The sequence below is a fragment of the Papio anubis genome, chromosome 2 (genome assembly GCF_008728515.1).
Source record: "Papio anubis isolate 15944 chromosome 2, Panubis1.0, whole genome shotgun sequence".
NCBI classification, from domain to species: domain Eukaryota; kingdom Metazoa; phylum Chordata; class Mammalia; order Primates; family Cercopithecidae; genus Papio; species Papio anubis.
In genome coordinates, this window is record NC_044977.1 from 155,514,784 (window position 1) to 155,534,388 (window position 19,605).

The 19,605-nt window shown below is 40.5% G+C and overlaps 1 protein-coding gene across 2 annotated transcripts in view; it reads left to right on the top strand.

The window, feature by feature from the left end:
- Nucleotides 1-19,605, top strand: part of MSL2 (MSL complex subunit 2) — a 45,674-nt gene that overhangs the window by 21,713 nt on the left and 4,356 nt on the right. The window lies entirely within an intron of this gene.

The following is a 19,605-nucleotide window of genomic DNA, read 5'->3' on the forward strand; positions in this document are numbered from 1 at the left end:
ATCTCTTTTGCACAGAAGATGGTACAAATGCTTTGTAGCATATTATGTCCACTTGAAGCATTTAAGGCTAACTTTAAAAATTGAAGTTAGTGTGTAGAGAATTTAGGCAGGGCTCTTGCTGGTCCAGTTTTTGTGCAGTAAGGATTTCCTGACCCTCACAAACCTGTTATTGAGAATCCATCCTCCCCTTTGTTTCACCTTCCTGCCTCAGTAACTATCCATTATTGCCAGTACCTGTTCCTGTTTCTTCTTTCCAATAAAAGGTTGTATATCTTGTGGCTTATTATTCTGCCTATAGCTCAGTTTCTGTAATCATTGTTTTTGGGAAGGGGCAAGAAGCTAAAATTGTCTCTGTGTATGCCATGGACTATTTTAATAGAAGTAAAGATAGTGCTGGATAAGTGAAAATAATTCTAGACTGAGAATCAGTAGACTAAGCCTCTGTTTTTCATTGCTAGTAACCAGCTGTGTAATCCATGAAAGTCCATCTTGGTTAAAATGAGGTCACAGAACAAGTGACTACCAAGGTCATTCCCAGATTTAATGTTCTTTTTATGATTAATTCATTTTACATTTAGTAGGTGCTGGCTTATGTGCCAACACTAGTTTAAAGATGTAGAGATAAGTAAGTTTCTGGCCTTGAGTGAGACCCAGTGAACAATGACAATATAATGTGATTAAGTGCTATAATAGGAGAATGTATAAAGTGCTTTTTCAACAGATTAAGGGAGGATAATTAAGAAAGGCTTCCTTTTGGAGGTCATATTTGAATTGATTCTTGAAGAATAATTGACCATGCAAGGCAGGAAGAAGGACATTCTAGGAACAGCAAATCATGGAGGATGAGTAAGCATTGCATGTTTGGGAATGGTCAGTGGTGGCTGAGAATGGAGTATGGAGTTCTTGGAGAAAGCTTAGTGAAATGAGATTTGGGGTGGGAGACAGGTAGGTAGGGGCTAGATTCTGGAAGGCCTTATATGTCATTCCAAAGTCTTTGGATTTTAAACCTGCTTCAAGGGTTTTCAAGAGAAAGGCATATAATCAGACTTGTGTTTTAGAAAGATCACATGGTGGCAGCGTGGAAGATGAATTGATTAGGTAAGGATGGAGATAAGCTAGAAAATTCGGAATTCGGGGGAACAATGATGAAGATTGAACTAAGGCAGGAGTAGTCATGCAAGTAAAACCTGAAGGGGTGGAATTAGCAGATTTTTATAAACTACATACAGGGAGAACAATTGGATATGGAATGGAGGTGAAGAGTCTGGGTGGTTTCAAGGTATTTAGTTTGTGAATGAATGATAGTGTCAGTACCAAGAGAATAAGGGATGCAGGAGGAAGACTAGGCTTTTAGGTGGGGATTTATGGGAAATAAAATTTATATTTGCTCATGTTAAGCTCGAGTTATCTGTGGGTTGGCGAAAGAGAGATGAGATTCCTAGTAGGCACTTAGATATTGGGTCTGAAGTTCAGGAGAGAAAGATTTGAGTTGGAGATACAGATTCAGAAGTCATCAGTTTATGAACAGTAGTTAAAATAGCTTTATGGGCAATCACTCTAGAAAGGAGTATGTAGGTCAGGTGTTTTTTAGAGTCTCACTCTGTCGCCCAGGCTGGAGTGCAGTGGTGGTATCTTAGTTCACTGCAACCTCTGCCTTCTGGGTTCAAGCAATTTTTGTGCCTCAGCCTCACAAGTAGCTGGGATTACAGGCACACGCCACCATACCTGGCTGATTTTGTATTTTTAGTAGAGGTAGTTTTTTGCCATGTTGGACAGGCAGGTCTCGAACTCCTGACCTCAAGTGATCCTCCTGCCTCAGCCTCCCAAAGTACTGGGGTTACAGGTGTGAGCCACTGTGCCCGGCCCCGTAGGTCAGTTTTAAAGTTTGAATGGCGTCATGTCTATGTTTCAAAAGGGGAAAGATTAATGATCCTCGTAAGATTCTGAACAGCAATTTGTACATATTTTTTTATTAGCGCTTGAACTGAAGATGTACACATTTGTATAGTCAGATTCTCAAAGGGGTCTGTGTCAGTAAGGATTACTGAAAGGGAGTAAGGAGAGTAGGTCCTATTAAGGAAACATGGGAAATACTAAAATTAATGAGGGGACAGAAGAGGATGTAGAGGAGATGAGGGAGACAGTGTTAGGGGAGAAGGGAGGGGAGAGCATTTCAAGGAAGAGTAATGAACCAAAAGTGCTCACTAGATTTGGGATTAACAATTTTTGCCTTTCGTTGGAAGACTGATTCTGGTGAGAAGCTTCCACATAGGAATAACTGGATGGGGAGTTGCTCTAGGAAGGGAGGAAGGGAGGGAGGGAATAAAGGAATAAATAACATTAGGTATAGGTAATTGGGTGGGGAGTATGGGAGGTATGTGAGCCAAAGCATTGGAGGGAGAGGAGGGTTTACAAAGTAGGAGGGAAGAAGAAAAGGGTATTTTATGTGTGTATGTGTTGTGGCGGAGTGAGTATGAGTAGGATGAGAGGTGGAGAGAGGGAGAATACTTAAATATGTAAACCTTCTGGTAAAATTGGAAGCATGAAAAAATTGACATAAATAGAAATATTCAAGCTTTCATTGGACTTTATTTCGTCATGTTTATAGAAAATTTTAACATACAGGTCAGGTGTGGTGACTTACGCCTGTAATCCCAGCCCTTTGGGAGGCCAAGATGCATGGATCACTTGAGCCAGGAGTTGTGGTCCCAACTACTCGAAGGCTGAGTTAGGAGGATTGCTTTGAGCCCCAGGAGGTTGAGGCTGCAGTGAGCCATGATCATGACACTGCACTTCATCCTAAGCGACTGGGCAACAGAGTGAGACCCTGTCTCCAAAAAAAAAAAAAAATTTCAACATACAAAAGTAGAACAAAACTCTCACATACCTATCACCTCTACATGATACCTAATGAAAATTAATGATACCCAAATGCAAGGCTTTTGATACACCCTTTATAGACCTAGCCATATGTCTTGGAATCATCAAATTTTACAGCTTGAAAAGAATGTAGACATTTAGTTAATAGCTTTAAGAAACTGAGGGCCAAATCACTTAGAAGCACACTATTATTATATATGACATTGTTTTACTCAAAATTTGTCAGACTTGGACAGTTATAGAATTACTGATTGTAGTAGATACCATGATGCAATACCCAAATTCCCATTTAAGCATTAAAGAAGTTGATTCTCTTAGCTAGTGGGTGTGCTGCTGAGGCTGTGAGACCTGTCTAGGAATCATCCTTGGCTGAAGAGAGCAACTCATTCATGGTCACATGGTTTTGCTGTGAGTAGCGTGCATCCAGGTTTTGGTTCATTAAAGTACCTGGCTCCTTGGGCCCAGCATAGGACAACCCTAAGGAATCATTCAGCTTTAGAGTTTCTGTTGAGTCATCTGAGGCCTTTTTTGTGAGTACATCTCAGCCCCTTCCTTCCTTCCTTCCTTTACAAGTGATAATCCTGAGAGAAAGCCTTGATGAGCTTTCTGCACACTAACCTGTCCTTAAGGTTTGCATGCCTAGGAATCTGACTTCTAACAGTGACTAACTTTACACTTCTTTTTTTTTTGAGACGGAGTCTCGCTCTGTCGCCCAGGCTGGAGTGCAGTGGCCGGATCTCAGCTCACTGCAAGCTCCGCCTCCCGGGTTTATGCCATTCTCCTGCCTCAGCCTCCGGAGTAGCTGGGACTACAGGTGCCTGCCACCTCGCCCGGCTAGCTTTTTGTATTTTTTAGTAGAGACGGGGTTTCACCATGTTAGCCAGGATGGTCTCAATCTCCTGACCTCGTGATCTGCCCGTCTCGGCCTCCCAAAGTGCTGGGATTACAGGCTTCAGCCACCACGCCCGGCTACACTTCTTTTGATTTGAAACAGAGGAATGACTTGCTAAACTTTCGAAGATTTAACATGTCTCATTTTCTCATGTTTGTGAGACATATCCAGGTAAATGTTGAGTAATAATATAGTGAAAGAAAATGATTACTTTGTACAATGCTAAACATACAGAAAACATTCATCATTAGAACATGTTTTGAGATGGAACAAAAAGTAGAATACTTTCTCAAACATATTGAACAAATCTTGGCATATAATTGGCCTCTTTTCCCTCCCATCATTGTTAGGGTTCTGTTGCTTCATTTTTACCTCCTTTTATAAATTAAAAGGGTATCCCCCTGCCAGTTTGAGATCAGACTTACGCTCTTTTTTGGCCTGATTTGGGTTATTTAAAAATATGGACAGGCTGGGCATGGTGGCTCACTCCTGTAATCCCAGCACTTTGGGAGGTCGAGGTGGGCGAATCACGAGGTCAAGAGATCGAGACCATCTTAGCCAAGATGATGAAACCCCGTCTCTACTAAAAATACAAAAATTAACTGGGCATGGTGGTGCACGCCTGTAGTCCCAGCTACTCGGGAGGCTGAGGCAGGAGAGTTGATTGAACCTGGGAGGCGGAGGTTGCGGCGAGCCGAGATCATGCCACTGCACTCAACAGAGCGAGACGCCCGTCTCAAAAAAAAAAAAGTGTTTTTTCTTTTTGGTCATCCTATAGAAAATGGAAAGCTGTGAAGTATATTTGAAACAAATGTGGTTGGATTGAGTCTTTATGGAAAGGCCTTGCACTTCAGTCACACAGTAGAGTGACTATAGTTAGCAATTTTTTTTTTTTTTTTGGAGAGGGATTTTTTGCTCTTGTCTCCCAGGCCGGAGTGCAGTGTTGCAGTGTCAGCTCACTGCAGCCTCTCCCTCCTGGGCTCAAATGATTCTCCTGCCTCAACCTCCTGAGTATATGGGATTACAGGCATGCGGCAGCCACCACACCCAGCTAATTTTTGTATATATATATTTTTAAGTAGAGACGGGGTTTCACCATGTTGGCCAGGCTGGTCTTGAACTCCTGACCTCAAGTGATCTACCCACCTCGGCCTCCCAAAGTGCTGGACCGCGCCTGGCCAGTTAACCATGATTTATTGTATATTTCAAAACATCTAGAGGCTGGGCACGGTGGCTCACGCCTGCAATCCGAGCACTTTGAGAGGCTGAGGCAGGCGGATCACCTGAGGTCAGGAGGAGTTCAAGACCACCCTGACCAACGTGGTGAAATCCCGTCTCTACTAAAAACATAAAAAATTAGCTGCACGTGGTGGTGCGCGCTTGTAATCCCAATTACTCAGGAGGCTGAGGCAGGAGAATCGCTTGAACCAGGGAGCAGAGGTTGCAGTGATTATGCCACTGCACTGCAGCCTAGGCGACAGAGTGAGACTGCGTCTCAGAAAACAAAACAAAAACAAAACCCATAATATCTAGAGGAGTGGATTTGGAATGTTCCCAACACAAAGAAATGATAAATGTTTGAGGTGATGGATATTCCAGTTAGCCTCATTTGATTGTTACATGTTATATGCTTATGAGAATATCACATGTAACCCATACATATGCACACAAATTATGTACCCATAAGCATTTATAAAATAAGCAACCCCCTCACAAGCAACAACAAAAAAGCAAGCCATGCCCTCATGGTGCAGGAAAGATTTGCCTGGCAGAATCCAAGACTACATTCCTGTGCAAAATAGTGGAAGATTTTTCTGTTTGCAGCATTTCAGAGTGCCTTTCCAAGATTAAGTGTGCCTCTTGTCATCCATTCAAATGTTTTGTCATTGCCTGAGTTACCATCTTGTCTTTCGATCAAGAGCTTCACAGCAGTGTGATTTGGCTGGCAACAAAATTCTTTTTGCTGTTAATAAAGGTTTTCTTTTTTTTTCTTTCTATATTTTCTTCTGTATATATGATTGTAGCTATACTTAGATGATCAGTAAAGTTATCTGGGCCATTTGGAAAGCAGTTGCTGTTGAAAAGGATGTTATCTCATTTAATAGTAATTGCTGAGGAAATTGGTTTTAGAATCAGTGAACTTAGAAAACTTACTATTTAAAAACTTTTTTGAGGTTTTTATTATTATTATTATTATTATTATTATTATTATACTTTAAGTTCTGGGATACATGTGCAGAACGTGCAGGTTTGTTACATAGGTGTACACATGCCATGGTGGTTTGCTGCACCCATCAACCTGTCATCTAGGTATTTTTCCTAGTGCTGTCCCTCCCTTAGCCGCCCACCCTCCCGACAGGCTCAGATGTGTGATATTCCCCTTCCTGTGTCCATGTGTTGTCATTGTTCCACTCCCACTTATGAGTGAGAACATGCGGTGTTTGGTTTTCTGTTCTTGTGTTAGTTTGCTGAGAATGATGGTTTCCAATTTCATGGTTTTCTGTTCTTGTGTTAGTTTACTGAGAATGATGGCTTCCAATTTTATCCATGTCCCTGCAAAGGCCCTGAACTCATCCTTTTTTATGACTGCATAGTGTTCTATGGTTTATGTGTGCCACATTTTCTTTATCCAGTAATTTTTAAGATAACTGGTTAGTGTTCTTAATTCTTGTTTCTTTAGTAATAATTTTAAAGTCTCATGAATGTTATTCCATTTTAGCAAGTGAAGTTTTGTCACCTTTAATTCTTTTTCTTTTGCCTTCAGAGCTTGCTTGTTTGTTTTTTTTGGTAGAGTCAGGGTCTCATTTTGTTACCCAGGCTAATCTTGAATTCCTCCTGGCTTCAAGGGATACTCCTGCCTTGGCCTCCCAAAGTGTTGGGATTATAGGTGTGAGCCACCACTCCCAGCCCTCTTGAGAACTTAATATGAGTTTCTCTGGCTGCTTTTTATTCCTGTTTTTGGTGTGGGTCCATTTGTTGGGAAGCAAGTTTAGGCTCTGATGGAAAGCATATTTTATTGAGTTACTGTGTAGATATCTCTTCTGTTTGATGTGTGATGTGGTTCTCATCAACAAAAGCAGAAAACTGTTTCCTGTTTTTTGTAGGTTGCCACATATTTTATAGCTGTTGGAGTTTGTACTGTTATTTTTCTCTTTCATTACTTTGGAAAAGTTGATGGAGGGTATTACAAAAATTGATTTTCTTCCATTTCAAATTTTCCCATATATTCAAGTATTATAAGATTTGAGTCTTCTTGTGGATACCTTGACCATTTAAAATTCTGGTTTCTGAGAATGCATCTTGGACAAATGATCTGATGGTTTTAATTGTAAATCATCACCTGTGTGTGTCCATTTTTTGCTTTCTGTTAGTGGCATTTCATGATGTTCATGTGAGTCTTCATTAATTTTCCTTCAGCCTCATGAATCTTAAAAGGTTTATGTGAAATTGTTTGCATTATTTGAGGTTATTGATTAGTTAGTCCTTGCTGTAATAGAAGCATGACCAGACGAAAAAGAATTGTGGAGAGAGGCTGGTGGTAAATACAGAATGTTTTGATTCTGAGAAATTTTTTTGTGCATATGACATTTAAATTAGAATTATATGATGCATTTTTGTCAAAGGCCAAAGTTAAGCCATTGAGGTAGTTTAATTCCTTGATAATTTTTTTTCTATAGAACAACTAAACCATTCTTCACTTTTACCAAGGTTTTATTTTACTGAAATTTTCATTGGGATTTCTTTTGCATGTGAACTTTAAAATGAGGATTTGATTGATAAAGTCTCTTGTTATTCATGTTTAATTTGTCCATGTTACATTTTATGATAATTTTTGCCATTTTATGATCATTATTATTGCCAGGTCCAGTGTTCACAGGTTTATTTTTAGTTGTTAACAAATTTTGCTAAGTATTAGCCATTATCAATTTTATTTTTTCTTGTGCCCCTTTTCCTCATTTCCATAAACTTAATTTCTCTCATAATCTGGTCAAAATATTTGTGACATTAAATACTTCAGTTAGAATGGAGAATAAAAAAAATCTTGCTTCAGAAGTGATTAAGACACAATTTACTTGGTGGTCTGCACATCATTATAAAATTTGTAGTACAGCCACCTTTACCAGTAGTATTTTGAAGTGAGTGAATTACTAGTTGCTTTATTGAAAAGTGGGATCAACTATGTATTTAGAAGAGTTTTTCCAAGAGTACTATTAACCTTGTTTATCTATGCTAAGGAGGAGTGCCCATCTCTTGTGTAGAGATAGGGGCAATCAATTTGAGACTTAGTTATGGTTTATTTATTTTAGCGCTATTTGCCTCTCAAACTTATGCTGCTTCAAACTTATGCTGCTCTGTAAATCTTGATGCTAGCTGGCAGTGATTCTTGTCAGGGGTATGCATGAGGATAAATGCCAGTCAATCCAGGTTCTAGTTTTGGCATGTTAATGCTGTAATTATTTGAATGATCTATGTTAAATGTGTTTTAATAAGAGGGAAGGTTTATTGCTCTAAAAAGCATGTTGATTCAAAAAATTACTTAAATTTTTTTTTTTTTTTTTTTTTTGGGTGACTGAATTAAAGCCCCTTCTGGGGCCTTAAAACTTACTTTTTTTAAAGATGGAGTCTCGCTCTGTCGCCCAGGCTGGAGTGCAATGGCGTAATCTTGTCTCACTGCCACCTCCACCTCCTGGGCTCAGACAGTTCTCTTGCCTCAGCCTCCTGAGTAGCTGGGATTATAGGCGCCCGCCACCATGCCCAGCTAATTTTTGTATTTTTAGTAGAGACAGCCTGGACCATGTTGTCCAGACTGGTTTCGAACGCCTGACCTCAAGTGATCCGCCCACCTCAGCCTCCCAAAGTACTAGGATTACAGGATTACAGGTGTGAGCCATCGTGCCTGGCCCAGTTTTTCTTGTAAATCTTTTTTTCTTCTTCTTCTTTTTTTTTTTTTTACTGGCATGTACATTTAAATATTTTAATTTTTATAGGTACATAGTAGGTGTATGTATTTTTGGGGTACATGAAATGTTTTGATACAGGCATGCAATGCATAATAATGACATCATGTAAAATCCCCTCGAGTATTTATCCTTTGTGTTATGAACAATTCCATCATACTCTTTTTAGTTATCCCATATACTCTTTTAATTTTAAATGTACAACTATTAGTGACTATAGTCACCCTGTTATGCTATCAAATACTAGGTCTTATTCATTTTTTCTATTTATTTTGTAGCCATTAACAATTAAATCTTAATCTGGTTTAAAAATTTATAATGTCTGGATTTGCTTTTTGAAATAAAGAACAGAAGATGATGAGTAGGTGAATTAAATGTGGCATAATCATGATAATTATTCTGGGTTATGAGTATATGGAGGTTACTTGTGTTCTGTTTTTGTTTGAGTATCTTAGTAAATTATCAACAGTTATATTTTCCCAGAAATTACAAAAATTAGCATTGTGGTATCCTAAAACTATGTCTTAGCTTTAAATTTAAAATTGACTGACTTGGGGAAAAGCAGTTAAGAAGAGGGAGAGTAAATAAATCGGTAACTAAACAAAAATGAAAATGTTGAGGCACAAAAATGAGTATTTTTAGGGTCAATGTCACATTATTTGTTTAGACAGAGCACATAAGTATTCATTTAGTTATATGTCCACTTATGAAAAGGAAGGTAATCGTGAAGTAATTGCAGATAAGGTTTCAAGGCAGTGCAGTGAGACTTTTTTTTTTTGTCACGGACTTTACTTTTTTTTTTTTTGGTCATGGACTTTACTTTTTTTTTTTTTTGTTTAAGTCTGGACTTGCACGGTGGCTCATGCCTATAATCCCAGCACTTTGGGAGGCCGAGGCGGGCGGATCACCTGAGGACCAGGAGTTCAAGACCAGCCTGGCCAACATGGTTAAACCCCGTCTCTACTAAAAATACAAAAAATTAGCCAGACACAGTGGTGTGCATCTGTGGTCCCAGCTGCTTGGGAGGCTGAGGCAGGAGAATTGCTTGAACACGGGAGATGGAGGTTGTGGTGAGCCGAGATCATGCCACTATACTCCAGAGTGGGCAACAGAGCAAAGTCTGAAGGTGTGTATTTTGAGCGAGTCTTTTTTTGTACTTGTGGAACACGATCTATGCTAAATCAAACCTTTCCTTAAACGCTTCATGGTTTTTATAGGAGAATCTACCAATGACTGATGTATTTCCCCTTGGTGCATATTGCCCATCCATTTTATTTTCTAGGATAAGATGCATTTTTTCTTTTTTCTTTTCTTTTTTTTTTTTTTTTTTTTAACAAATTTAAGTATGTTGTCTGGTATTTCTTAAATTGGAGGTGGGGGGTTCCTTAGAGACATATAGTTAGGTATTTGGTTAACGGTGATCCCAGCTAAGAAACCCCTGAATGACTCTTCTATTTCTCACATCATTGGAGTTGCCTTCATTGTGAGGTGTATAGAGAACCCTTGGGGAAACTTTTAAGAGTTAGGATGGTTATCTGAGTGCATAAAGAAAGTTTGCCAATGGGCATCTTTAATATTTAAGTTTCAGATATTTGTGGTGGGGAATGGTGGGCAATTTATGGAGCTAATAAGTGAGTTTTGGTGTCTTCTAACTTATTTTCATTTCTCAACAGTTGGCATGGTTACTCTTCTAAAACCTCATAGAAGACTAAAGACATGTGGAGTATGAGTCCTTTAAGGTGCTCCATGGTTTGGGGAGGGTTTGATTAACATATTAGCTGGATTAGTCCTGTGAAGAGAAACTTCTCCATGATTTGGTTATTTGGTGGTATATTTCCTAAAGTTAAATTAGGACGAATACTTGATTCTTGCTCTTATTTACTAGTTTTCAGACTCATGAGCTGCTTCACTAGTATCCTGAAACTGATTTTGTTTTCTTTTTTAAAAAAACTCAGATTTGGACATTTTTGATGTGCTTCATTTCATTGCGTTGATGTATTAGTCTGTTTTCATACTGCTATAAAGAACTACCTGAAACTGGGTAATTTACAAAGGAAAGAGGCTTAATTGACTCACAGTTCAGCATGGCTGGGGAGGCCTCAGGAAACTTACAATCTTGGTGGAAGGCAAAGAGAGGAAGCAAGGCACCTTCTTCACATGGTGGCAGGAAGGAGAAGTGCCCAGTGAGGTGGGGAAGAGCCCCTTATAAAACCATCAGATCTCGTGAGAACTGATTTTCACAAGAACAGCTAGGGAAACTGCTCCCATGATTCAGTTATCTCCACCTGGTCTGTCCCTTGGCACATGGGGATTATAGGGATTACAATTCAAGATGAGATTTGGATTCGCTAACTATTGGTGCCTTGTCTTAAAGTGTTATTTTTAAATTTTAGAGTTGTGTAACCATCACCACTATCTGATTTTAGAACACTTTCATTCCCCTAAAAAGTTCCACTGTGCCCATTTACAGTTAATGTCTGCTCCACACTCTCAGCCCTAGGCAACCACTGATTTTCTGCTTTTCTGTCATTTCTGGGCATTTTATATAAATGGGATTATGCAATAATGTACTCTTTTGTATCTGCTGCTTTCACTTAGGAAATGTTTTGGAAGTTCATCCATGTTGTGACATGTACTAATACTTTATTCCTTTAAATTGCTGAACTCCATTGCATGAATATATATTTTGTTTACTCACCAATTTAATGGACATTTGTATTGTGTCTAATTTTTGGCCATTAGGAATCATGCTGCTTTGCACATTCACATACATTTTTCTGTGTGGATTTGTTTTTATTTCTCTTTAGGTAGGTTCCTAGGAGTAGAATTTTACTGGTTTCTATGGTAAATTTGGGTTTTAACTTTTTAAGAAACCACCCAACTATTTCAATGTGATTGTACCGTTTTACATTTTTCCAGCAGTATACAAGGGTTCCAGTTTCTTCACATCTTTGCCAACTTTTGGCATTGTCGTTTTGAATTTAGCCATTCTAATGGGTGGTAGTAGTGTGCCACGGTTTTACTTTGACTAATAATATTGAGCCTATTTTCATGTGCTTATAGTCATTCTTTTTTTTTTTTTTTTAACGGAGCCTTGCTCTGTCGCCCGGCTGGAGTGCAGTGGCATGATCTCAGCTCACTGCAACCTCCACCTCCCGGGGTCAAGTGATTCCCCTGCCTCAGCCTCCCGAGTAGCTGGGACTACAGGCGTGCACTACCATGCCTGGCTAGTTTTTTGTATTTTAGTAGAGATGGGGTTTCACCATGTTGGCCAGGATGGTCTCGATCTCCTGACCTCATAGTCCGCCCACCTTGTCCTCCTAAAGTGCTGGGATTATGGGTGTGAGGCACCGCGCCCGCCAAGTCATTCATATATTTTCTTTGGTGAAATGTTTATTCAAATTTTTGCTTTTAAAATTATATTGTCATTTTACTGATTTGAATTTTTTTTTTTTTAATCGAGACCAAGGCTTGCTCTGTCTCCCAGGCTGGAGTGCAATGGCATGGTCTTGGCTCGCTGCAACCTCCGCCTCCTGGGTTCAAGCGATTCTCCTGCCCTCAGCCTCCTGAGTAGCTGGGACTACAGGTGTGTGCCACCACAGCCAGCGAAGTTTTGTATTTTTAGTAGAGACGGGGTTTCACTGTGTTGGCCAGGCTGGTCTTGAACTCCTGAACTGCCCGCCGCAACCTCCCAAAGTGCTGGGATTACAGGTGTGAACTACCATGGGCAGCTTGCATTAAGTTTTTTTTTTTAAAAAATGTGATTTGCAAATATTTTCTCCCAGTCTGTGGTTTATTTTTAATTCTCTTTCTCTCCTTCACCCCCCCCCCCCGCCTCCGCCTCCGCCTCTCCTCTGCCTATCCTCTTTCTTTTTTTCTTTTCTTTCTTGACAGAGCCTTTCTCTGTCGCCCAGGCCTGAAGTGCATTGGCACGATCTCGGCTCACTGCAACCTCTGCTTCTCGGATTCAAGCGATTCTCCTGCCCCAGCCTCCTGAGTAGCCAGGACTACAGGCATGCGCCACCACGCCTGGCTAATTTTATTTTATACTTTGAGTAGAGACAGGGTTTTGCCACATTGGCCAGGCTGGTCTTGAACTCCTGACCTCAGGTGATCTGCCCACCTTAGCTTCCCAAAGTGCTGGGATTACAGGGGTGAGCCACCACTCCTGACCATTTTTTCATTTTCTTAATGGTGTCTTTTGAAGCACAATAAGTTTTTAATTTTGAGAAAATCCATTTTACTATTTTTTTTCCTTTTTATGAATTGTGCATTTGATGTCACATCTAAGAACACTTTGGCCAATACAAAGTTACAAAGATTTTCTCCTCTGTTTTCTTCTAGAATTTCTATATTTTAGCTCTTACATTTAGGTTTGTGATCATTTTAATTTTTGTGTATGTTGTGAGGTAAGGGTGTAAGTTTGTTTTTTTGCTTTTGGCATTTGGATATCAAATTGTTTCACATGGTATGTTGAAAATACTCTCCTTTCCCCATTGAATCATCTGGGTACCCCTGTCACACAAATTGGTTGACTATAAATGTAATAATTTGTTTCTGGACTCTGATTTCTGTTCCATTGATGCATGTGTCTATACTTTTGTCATTACCGCGCTGTCTTGATTACTGTGGCTTTATAGTAAAATTCGGAATTTGGTAGTGTAAGTCCTGTAATTTTGTTGTTTTTCAAAGTTGTTTTGCTAGTCCTCTGTGATTCCATGTGAATTTTAGGATCAGCCTGTCAATTTCTTTAAGAAAAAAAGCCGCCTAGGATTAAAGATTGCATTGAACTGAGAGATAGATCAATTTTGGGGAGAATTGCGATCTTGACAATATATTGATAGTCTTCTAATCCGTGAACATGAAATGTCTGTTTAGATACTCTTTAATTTCTTTCAGCTGTGTTTTGTAGTGCTGAGTGTAGAAGTCTTTGTTAGAAGTCTTTGTTAAAGTTTTTCTAAATATTTTAAGTATATGCTTGATGCTATTGTGAATGGAATTTTAAAAAATTAATTTGTCCATTCCTAGCATATAGAAATGGAAAATGCAGTGGACTTTTGTATATATTGTTTGTGCTGTGACCTTGCTAAATTTGCTTATTGGTACTAGTAGTTTGTGTGTATGCATTTTTTGAGATTTTCTGTAAGCAGAATTGTGTAATCCATTACTAAAACAATTTTACTTGTTTCTTTTTAGTCGTGATGCCTTTTTTTTTTTCTTTTTCTTTTGAACCTTACTGCACCAGCTAGAACAAGTACAATTTTGAAAAGCAGTAGCAAAAGCAGGCATCCTTTCTTTGATCCTGATCTTTGGAAGGAAAGCGTTTTTACCTTTAAGTAAAGTTGGCCTTAGATTTTTTATTGATGCCCACCACCGTCAAGTTAAAGATGTTCAATTTGTCGTTTGTGAATTTGTGTGTGTGTGTGTGTGTGTTTAAATAGGTATTGTATTATATGTTGTGGGATTCTCTTGAATGTTCTGTTAAGGATTTTGTCGTGTTTATGGGAGATTTTGGTTTGTATTTTCTTTTTTTTCATTTTTATTTTTTTGAGATGATTTTGTTCCCCAAGCTGGAGTGCAGTGGCACGATTTCGCCTCACTGCAACCTCCGCCTCCTGGGTTGAAGCGATTCTCCTGCCTCAGTCTCCGAAGTAGCTGGGATTTACAGGCATGCGCCACCACGCCCAGCTGATTTTTGTATTTTTAGTAGAGATGGGGTTTCTCCATGTTGGTCAGGCTGGTCTCGAACTCCCCACCTGAGGTGATCTGCCCACCTTGGCCTCCGAAAGTGTTGGGATTACAGGCGTGAGCCACTGTGCCCGGCAGTTTGTATTTTCTTTAGTCTGGTGGCCTTATTTTCTTTCATAGTAGTTACTGGCCTTTAAATATGAGTTGGGAAGTGTTTTCTCCTCCTCTGTATTTGAGTGTTCTTTTTAATTATTTGTTAGCATTTACCAGTGAAGACGTTTAGCCCTGGAGTCTCCTTTTGAGGAAAATCTTCAGTAACTATTTAAAACTTTTATTACAGGTCTATTCCGTCTTAAAACTTTTTCTCCAGTCAATTTTGGTCATTTGTGTCTTTAGAGATATATGTTCATTTCATTGAAGTAGTCTAAAATTGTTGGCATAAACTTGTTCATAGGACTTCCTTAATAACGTTTCGTAGGGCAGTGGTGATACTCTGACTCCTTTCATTCCTGATTTTGGTAATTTGTATTTTCTTTTCTTTCTTTGATCTTTTACAACGACCAACTTTTGGTGTTACTTTTTTTTCTCTTTGGTTTTTCTGCTTTCTCTAGTATTGGTTTCTGCCCTAATCTGTATTCATTTCTTTATTTTCATTTTTTTGAGATGGAGTCTGGCTTTCTCGCCTAGGCTGGAGTTCAGTGGCACTATCTTGGCTCATTGCAACCTCCTCCCAGGTTCAAGCAGTTCGCCTGCCTCAGTCTCTTGAGTTGCTGGGATTACAGGTGTTCACCACCCTTGGATAATTTTTTTTTTTTTTTTTTTTTTTTTGAGACGGAGTCTCGCTCTGTCGCCCAGGCTGGAGTGCAGTGGCCGGATCTCAGCTCACTGCAAGCTCCGCCTCCCGGGTTCACGCCATTCTCCGGCCTCAGCCTCCCGTGTAGCTGGGACTACAGGCGCCCGCCACCTCGCCCGGCTAGTTTTTTGTATTTCTTAGTAGAGACGGGGTTTCACCGTGTTAGCCAGGATGGTCTCGATCTCCTGACCTCGTGATCCGCCCGTCTCGGCCTCCCAAAGTGCTGGGATTACAGGCTTGAGCCACCGCGCCCGGCCGATAATTTTTATATTTTTAGTTGAGACAAGGTTTTACCATGTTGGCCAGACTGGTGTTGAACTCTTAACCTCAGGTGATCGGCCTGCCTCGGCCTCCCGAAATGATGGGATAACAGGTGTGAGCCACTGTGGCCTGCTCTAATCTTCATTATTTGCTTTAACCTGCTTAGTTTGGGATTCCTATTAAGGTGAAAGAAAGCTTTGGTTATTGACTTGAGTCTTTGCTTTTTTATTTTTTATATTTTCTATTTTTACTGTGCATACACATATAGACAGTGTATTTTTAAAATGGGCTTTACAATATGTAGTTTTAGCACTCAGTTTACAACTAAATATATTGTGAACATTTTCTCTTCTTCAACAGTTAAAAGAATTGTATAGCTTGGAGGAAACATAATTTACTTATTTATTTTGTTTGTTTGCTTTTGAGACGGAGTCTGGCTCTGTCGCCCAGGCTGGAGTGCAGTGGTGCGATCTTGGCTCACTGCAAGCTCCGCCTCCCGGGTTCACGCCGTTCTCCTGCCTCAGCCTCCCAAGTAGCGGGGACTACAGGCGCCCACCACCATGTCTGGCTCCTTTTTTGTGTTGATGGGGTTTCACCGTGTTAGCTAGGATGGTCTCAATCTCCTGACCTTGTGATCCGCCCACCTTGGCCTCCCAAAGTGCTGGATTACAGGTGTGAGCCACCGCACCTGGCCGGAAACATAATTTATTAAGCAGTTTTATTGGGGACATTGAGGTATAATTTTTTTTTCCCAAGGAGACTTCATTCTTTTTACAATGCTTTTGGAGAAAAGGGGAGTCCTTGTCTTATATAGCTTTCTGTAGATGATGGAAACTTGCCTTTCCCTTTAGCCTTTTAACTTGCTTCTTTACACCCAGCTAATCACCAGTCAAGTAACCCATTTTAAGTTTTCCAATCTCTCTCTCCCATTTGCTTCCCATTTCCTTCCACATGCAGACGGATTTCCATTACTTCAGCACTTCGGTTCCTCCCCTTAAAGACGCTTTTTTTCCTTTTAAAGAGACTTCTTTGATTTTGATCAGCTGTACTCAAAACTGTATCCTAAGTTTCACATTAGGATTAATCTTTCATAATCTGAAGATATAATTCAGTTGTTTAAAAGAACATATTAAGAAGACCTTGGTAGAATTACATGTATCAAGAAATACTGGACTCCAGCACAATGGAAATATGGCTTTCTTTTGAAAAAGGTAGTTTTTTGGGGGAGGGTAGGGCAAAGAGGTAAGTAGTAGTTGGTACTGTATGGAAATGTTAGAGACCATTATGGAAATGTATTCATTATTTTAAAGTATAAGAGTGGTACATGTAGACAGTAGTAGTTCTGGAGTCTTGGAAGCCATGAGGTGCTCATCCATCACAAGGCCGTCACAGCCAGGTAGAAATGCCTGAGGAAAGCAGTGGAAATTGCAGACTCCTCCTGGGGACGAATGTTGTCATCTCTGAAGGCCAGGTCTCCCTGAGATGGATGCCCCTTTTTAAAAATTTATTTATTTATTTATTTTGAGACAGAGTTTCGCTCTTGTTGCCCAGGCTTGGAGTGTAATGGCACGATCTCGGCTCACTGCAATCTCTGCCTCACAGGTTCAAATGATTCTTGTGCCTCAGCCTCCCAAGTAGCTGGGATTACAGGCATGCACCACCACGCCCAGCTAATTTTGTTATTTTAGTAGAGACAGGGTTTCACCATGTGGGTCAGGCTGGTCTTGAACTCCTGATGTCAGGTGGTCCATCTATCTGCCTTGGCCTCCCGGGGTGCTGGGATTACAAGCGTGAGCCACTGCGTCCAGCCTCTTTTTTTTTTTTTTTTTTTTTCCAGAGTCTCGCTCTGTCGCCAGGCTGGAGTGCAGAGGCACCATCTTGGCTCACTGCAACCTCCTCCTCCCGGGTTCAAGCGATTGTCCTGCCTCGGCCCCCCGAGTAGCTGGGACTACAGGTGCATGTTACCACTCCCAGCTAATTTTTGTATTTTTAGTAGAGACGGAGTTTCACCATGTTGGCCAGGATGGTCTCAATCTCCTGACCTCGTGATCTGCCCGCCTCGGCCTCCCAAAGTGCTGGGATTTGCAGTCGTGAGCCACTGTGCCCCACCCAGCCTCTTTCTTAAAATTTAATATTATTTTTTTAGAGACAGAGTCTTGCTGTCTTGCCCAAGCTGGTCTTGAACTCCTGGGCTTGAACTCCCACCTCCGCCTCTCGGAGAGCTAGAGCAACAGGCATGTGCCACTGTGCCTAGCTCAAGACTTTATTTTCTGATTCAGATTTTCAAAGCTATAAGTTTCCCACTAAACACTGCTTTAGTTGCATTCTCCAAATTTTGATATGTGGTGTGTTCATTTGGTAAATGTTTCCTCAGTTTCTCTTGTGATATTTTTGGCTTATAAGTTATTTTGGTATATGTTTAATTTCCAGATACTTGGGGATTTTTCTGATTTTTTTTCCCTGTAATTTCTAATTTCTGTTGTGGTTGAACGTATTCTTTGTGTGATTTATGAGAAGAGGTACTACTTCGGGTAGTTGCTGACTATTTGTCTGAATTGGGAACCAAGGAGCAGTTGCAGCTTTGGAGAATAAGGGTGGAGATGGGAACTGGATCTAGTTCCTTTCCCTTCTTGGTTCATATGTATATGTCATTTATAATTTGACAGTTGTGTCAAGTCTGGGGACTACTTCATTTACTGTATTGTCGCATATACGACAATACCTGTGGTTTATAATTAAACCGTGGTCGTTTTGAATTCTGTCGAAAGAATTTGAGCCCAGTATTATACCCAATTTTTTTTTTTTGAGACGGAGTCTCGCTCTGTCGCGCAGGCTGGAGTGCAGTGGCCGGATCTCAGCTCACTGCAAGCTCCGCCTCCCGGGTTCACGCTGTTCTCCTGCCTCAGCCTCCCGAGTAGCTGGGACTACAGGCGCCCGCCACCTCGCCCGACTAGTGTTTTGTATTTTTTAGTAGAGACGGGGTTTCACCGTGTTAGCCAGGATGGTCTCGATCTCCTGACCTCGTGATCCCCCCGTCTTGGCCTCCCAAAGTGCTGGGATTACAGGCTTGAGCCACCGCGCCCGGCTACCCTAGTTTTTTTTTTTTTCTTTAATAAGTTTAAATATAATTTTTTCTATATTGTATTTTTTTCTAGAAGAATTTGAGTAGTACTCCTTTTTCTTTGTTTTAATGTAGTTGAACATAGTTCTTTCCTACTGTAACTCCTTTTTTTTTTTAATGAGACGGAGTTTTGCTCTTGTCGCCCAGGCTGGAGTGCACTGACACAATCGCGGCTCAATGCAACCTCTGTCTCCTGGGTTCAAGGGATTCTCCTGCCTCAGCCTCCCGAACAGCTGGGATTACAGGTGCCCACCACCCTGCCTGGCTAATTTTTGCATTTTTAGTAGAGACAGGGTTTCACCATGTTGGCTAGACTGGTCTGAAAATCCTGACCTCAGGTGATCTGCCCACCTCAGCGTCCCAAAGTGCTGGGGTTACAGGCATGAGCCACCATGCCTAGCCTTTTTTTCCTCTTTTTTTGAGACTAAGCATCGCTCTACTGCTTAGGCTGAAGTGCAGTGGTGTGATCTCAGCTCATGCTACCTCAATTTCCTGGGTTCAGGTGATGCTTCTGCCTCAGCCTCCCTAGCAGCTGGGACCACAGGTGCATGCCACCATGCCTGGTTTATTTTTTTGTATTTTTAATAGAAATGGGGTGTCACCATATTGGCCAGGCTGGCCTTGAACTCCTGACCTCAGGTGATCTGCCCGCCTCAGCCTTCCAAAGTGCTGGGCTTACAGGCATGAGCCACTGTGCCTGGCCTGAAACTAATTTTGATCTTTTTTCTTTAAAGTTTATGATTAGTATACATGCGGTAAAAACTGGTTGAAAAAAAAAAATTTTTTTTTTTTTTTTCTGTGAAGATACTTTTCTACTGATTAATGCCCTCAAGACTATCTTTTATGAGGGCAGGGACTAAATCTCTCTTACTCATATATTTTTCCCCAGTGTCCAGCACAAAATAATCATTATGATTTTGTTCAGAATGTTGTAGCATTGCCATGTTGTTAG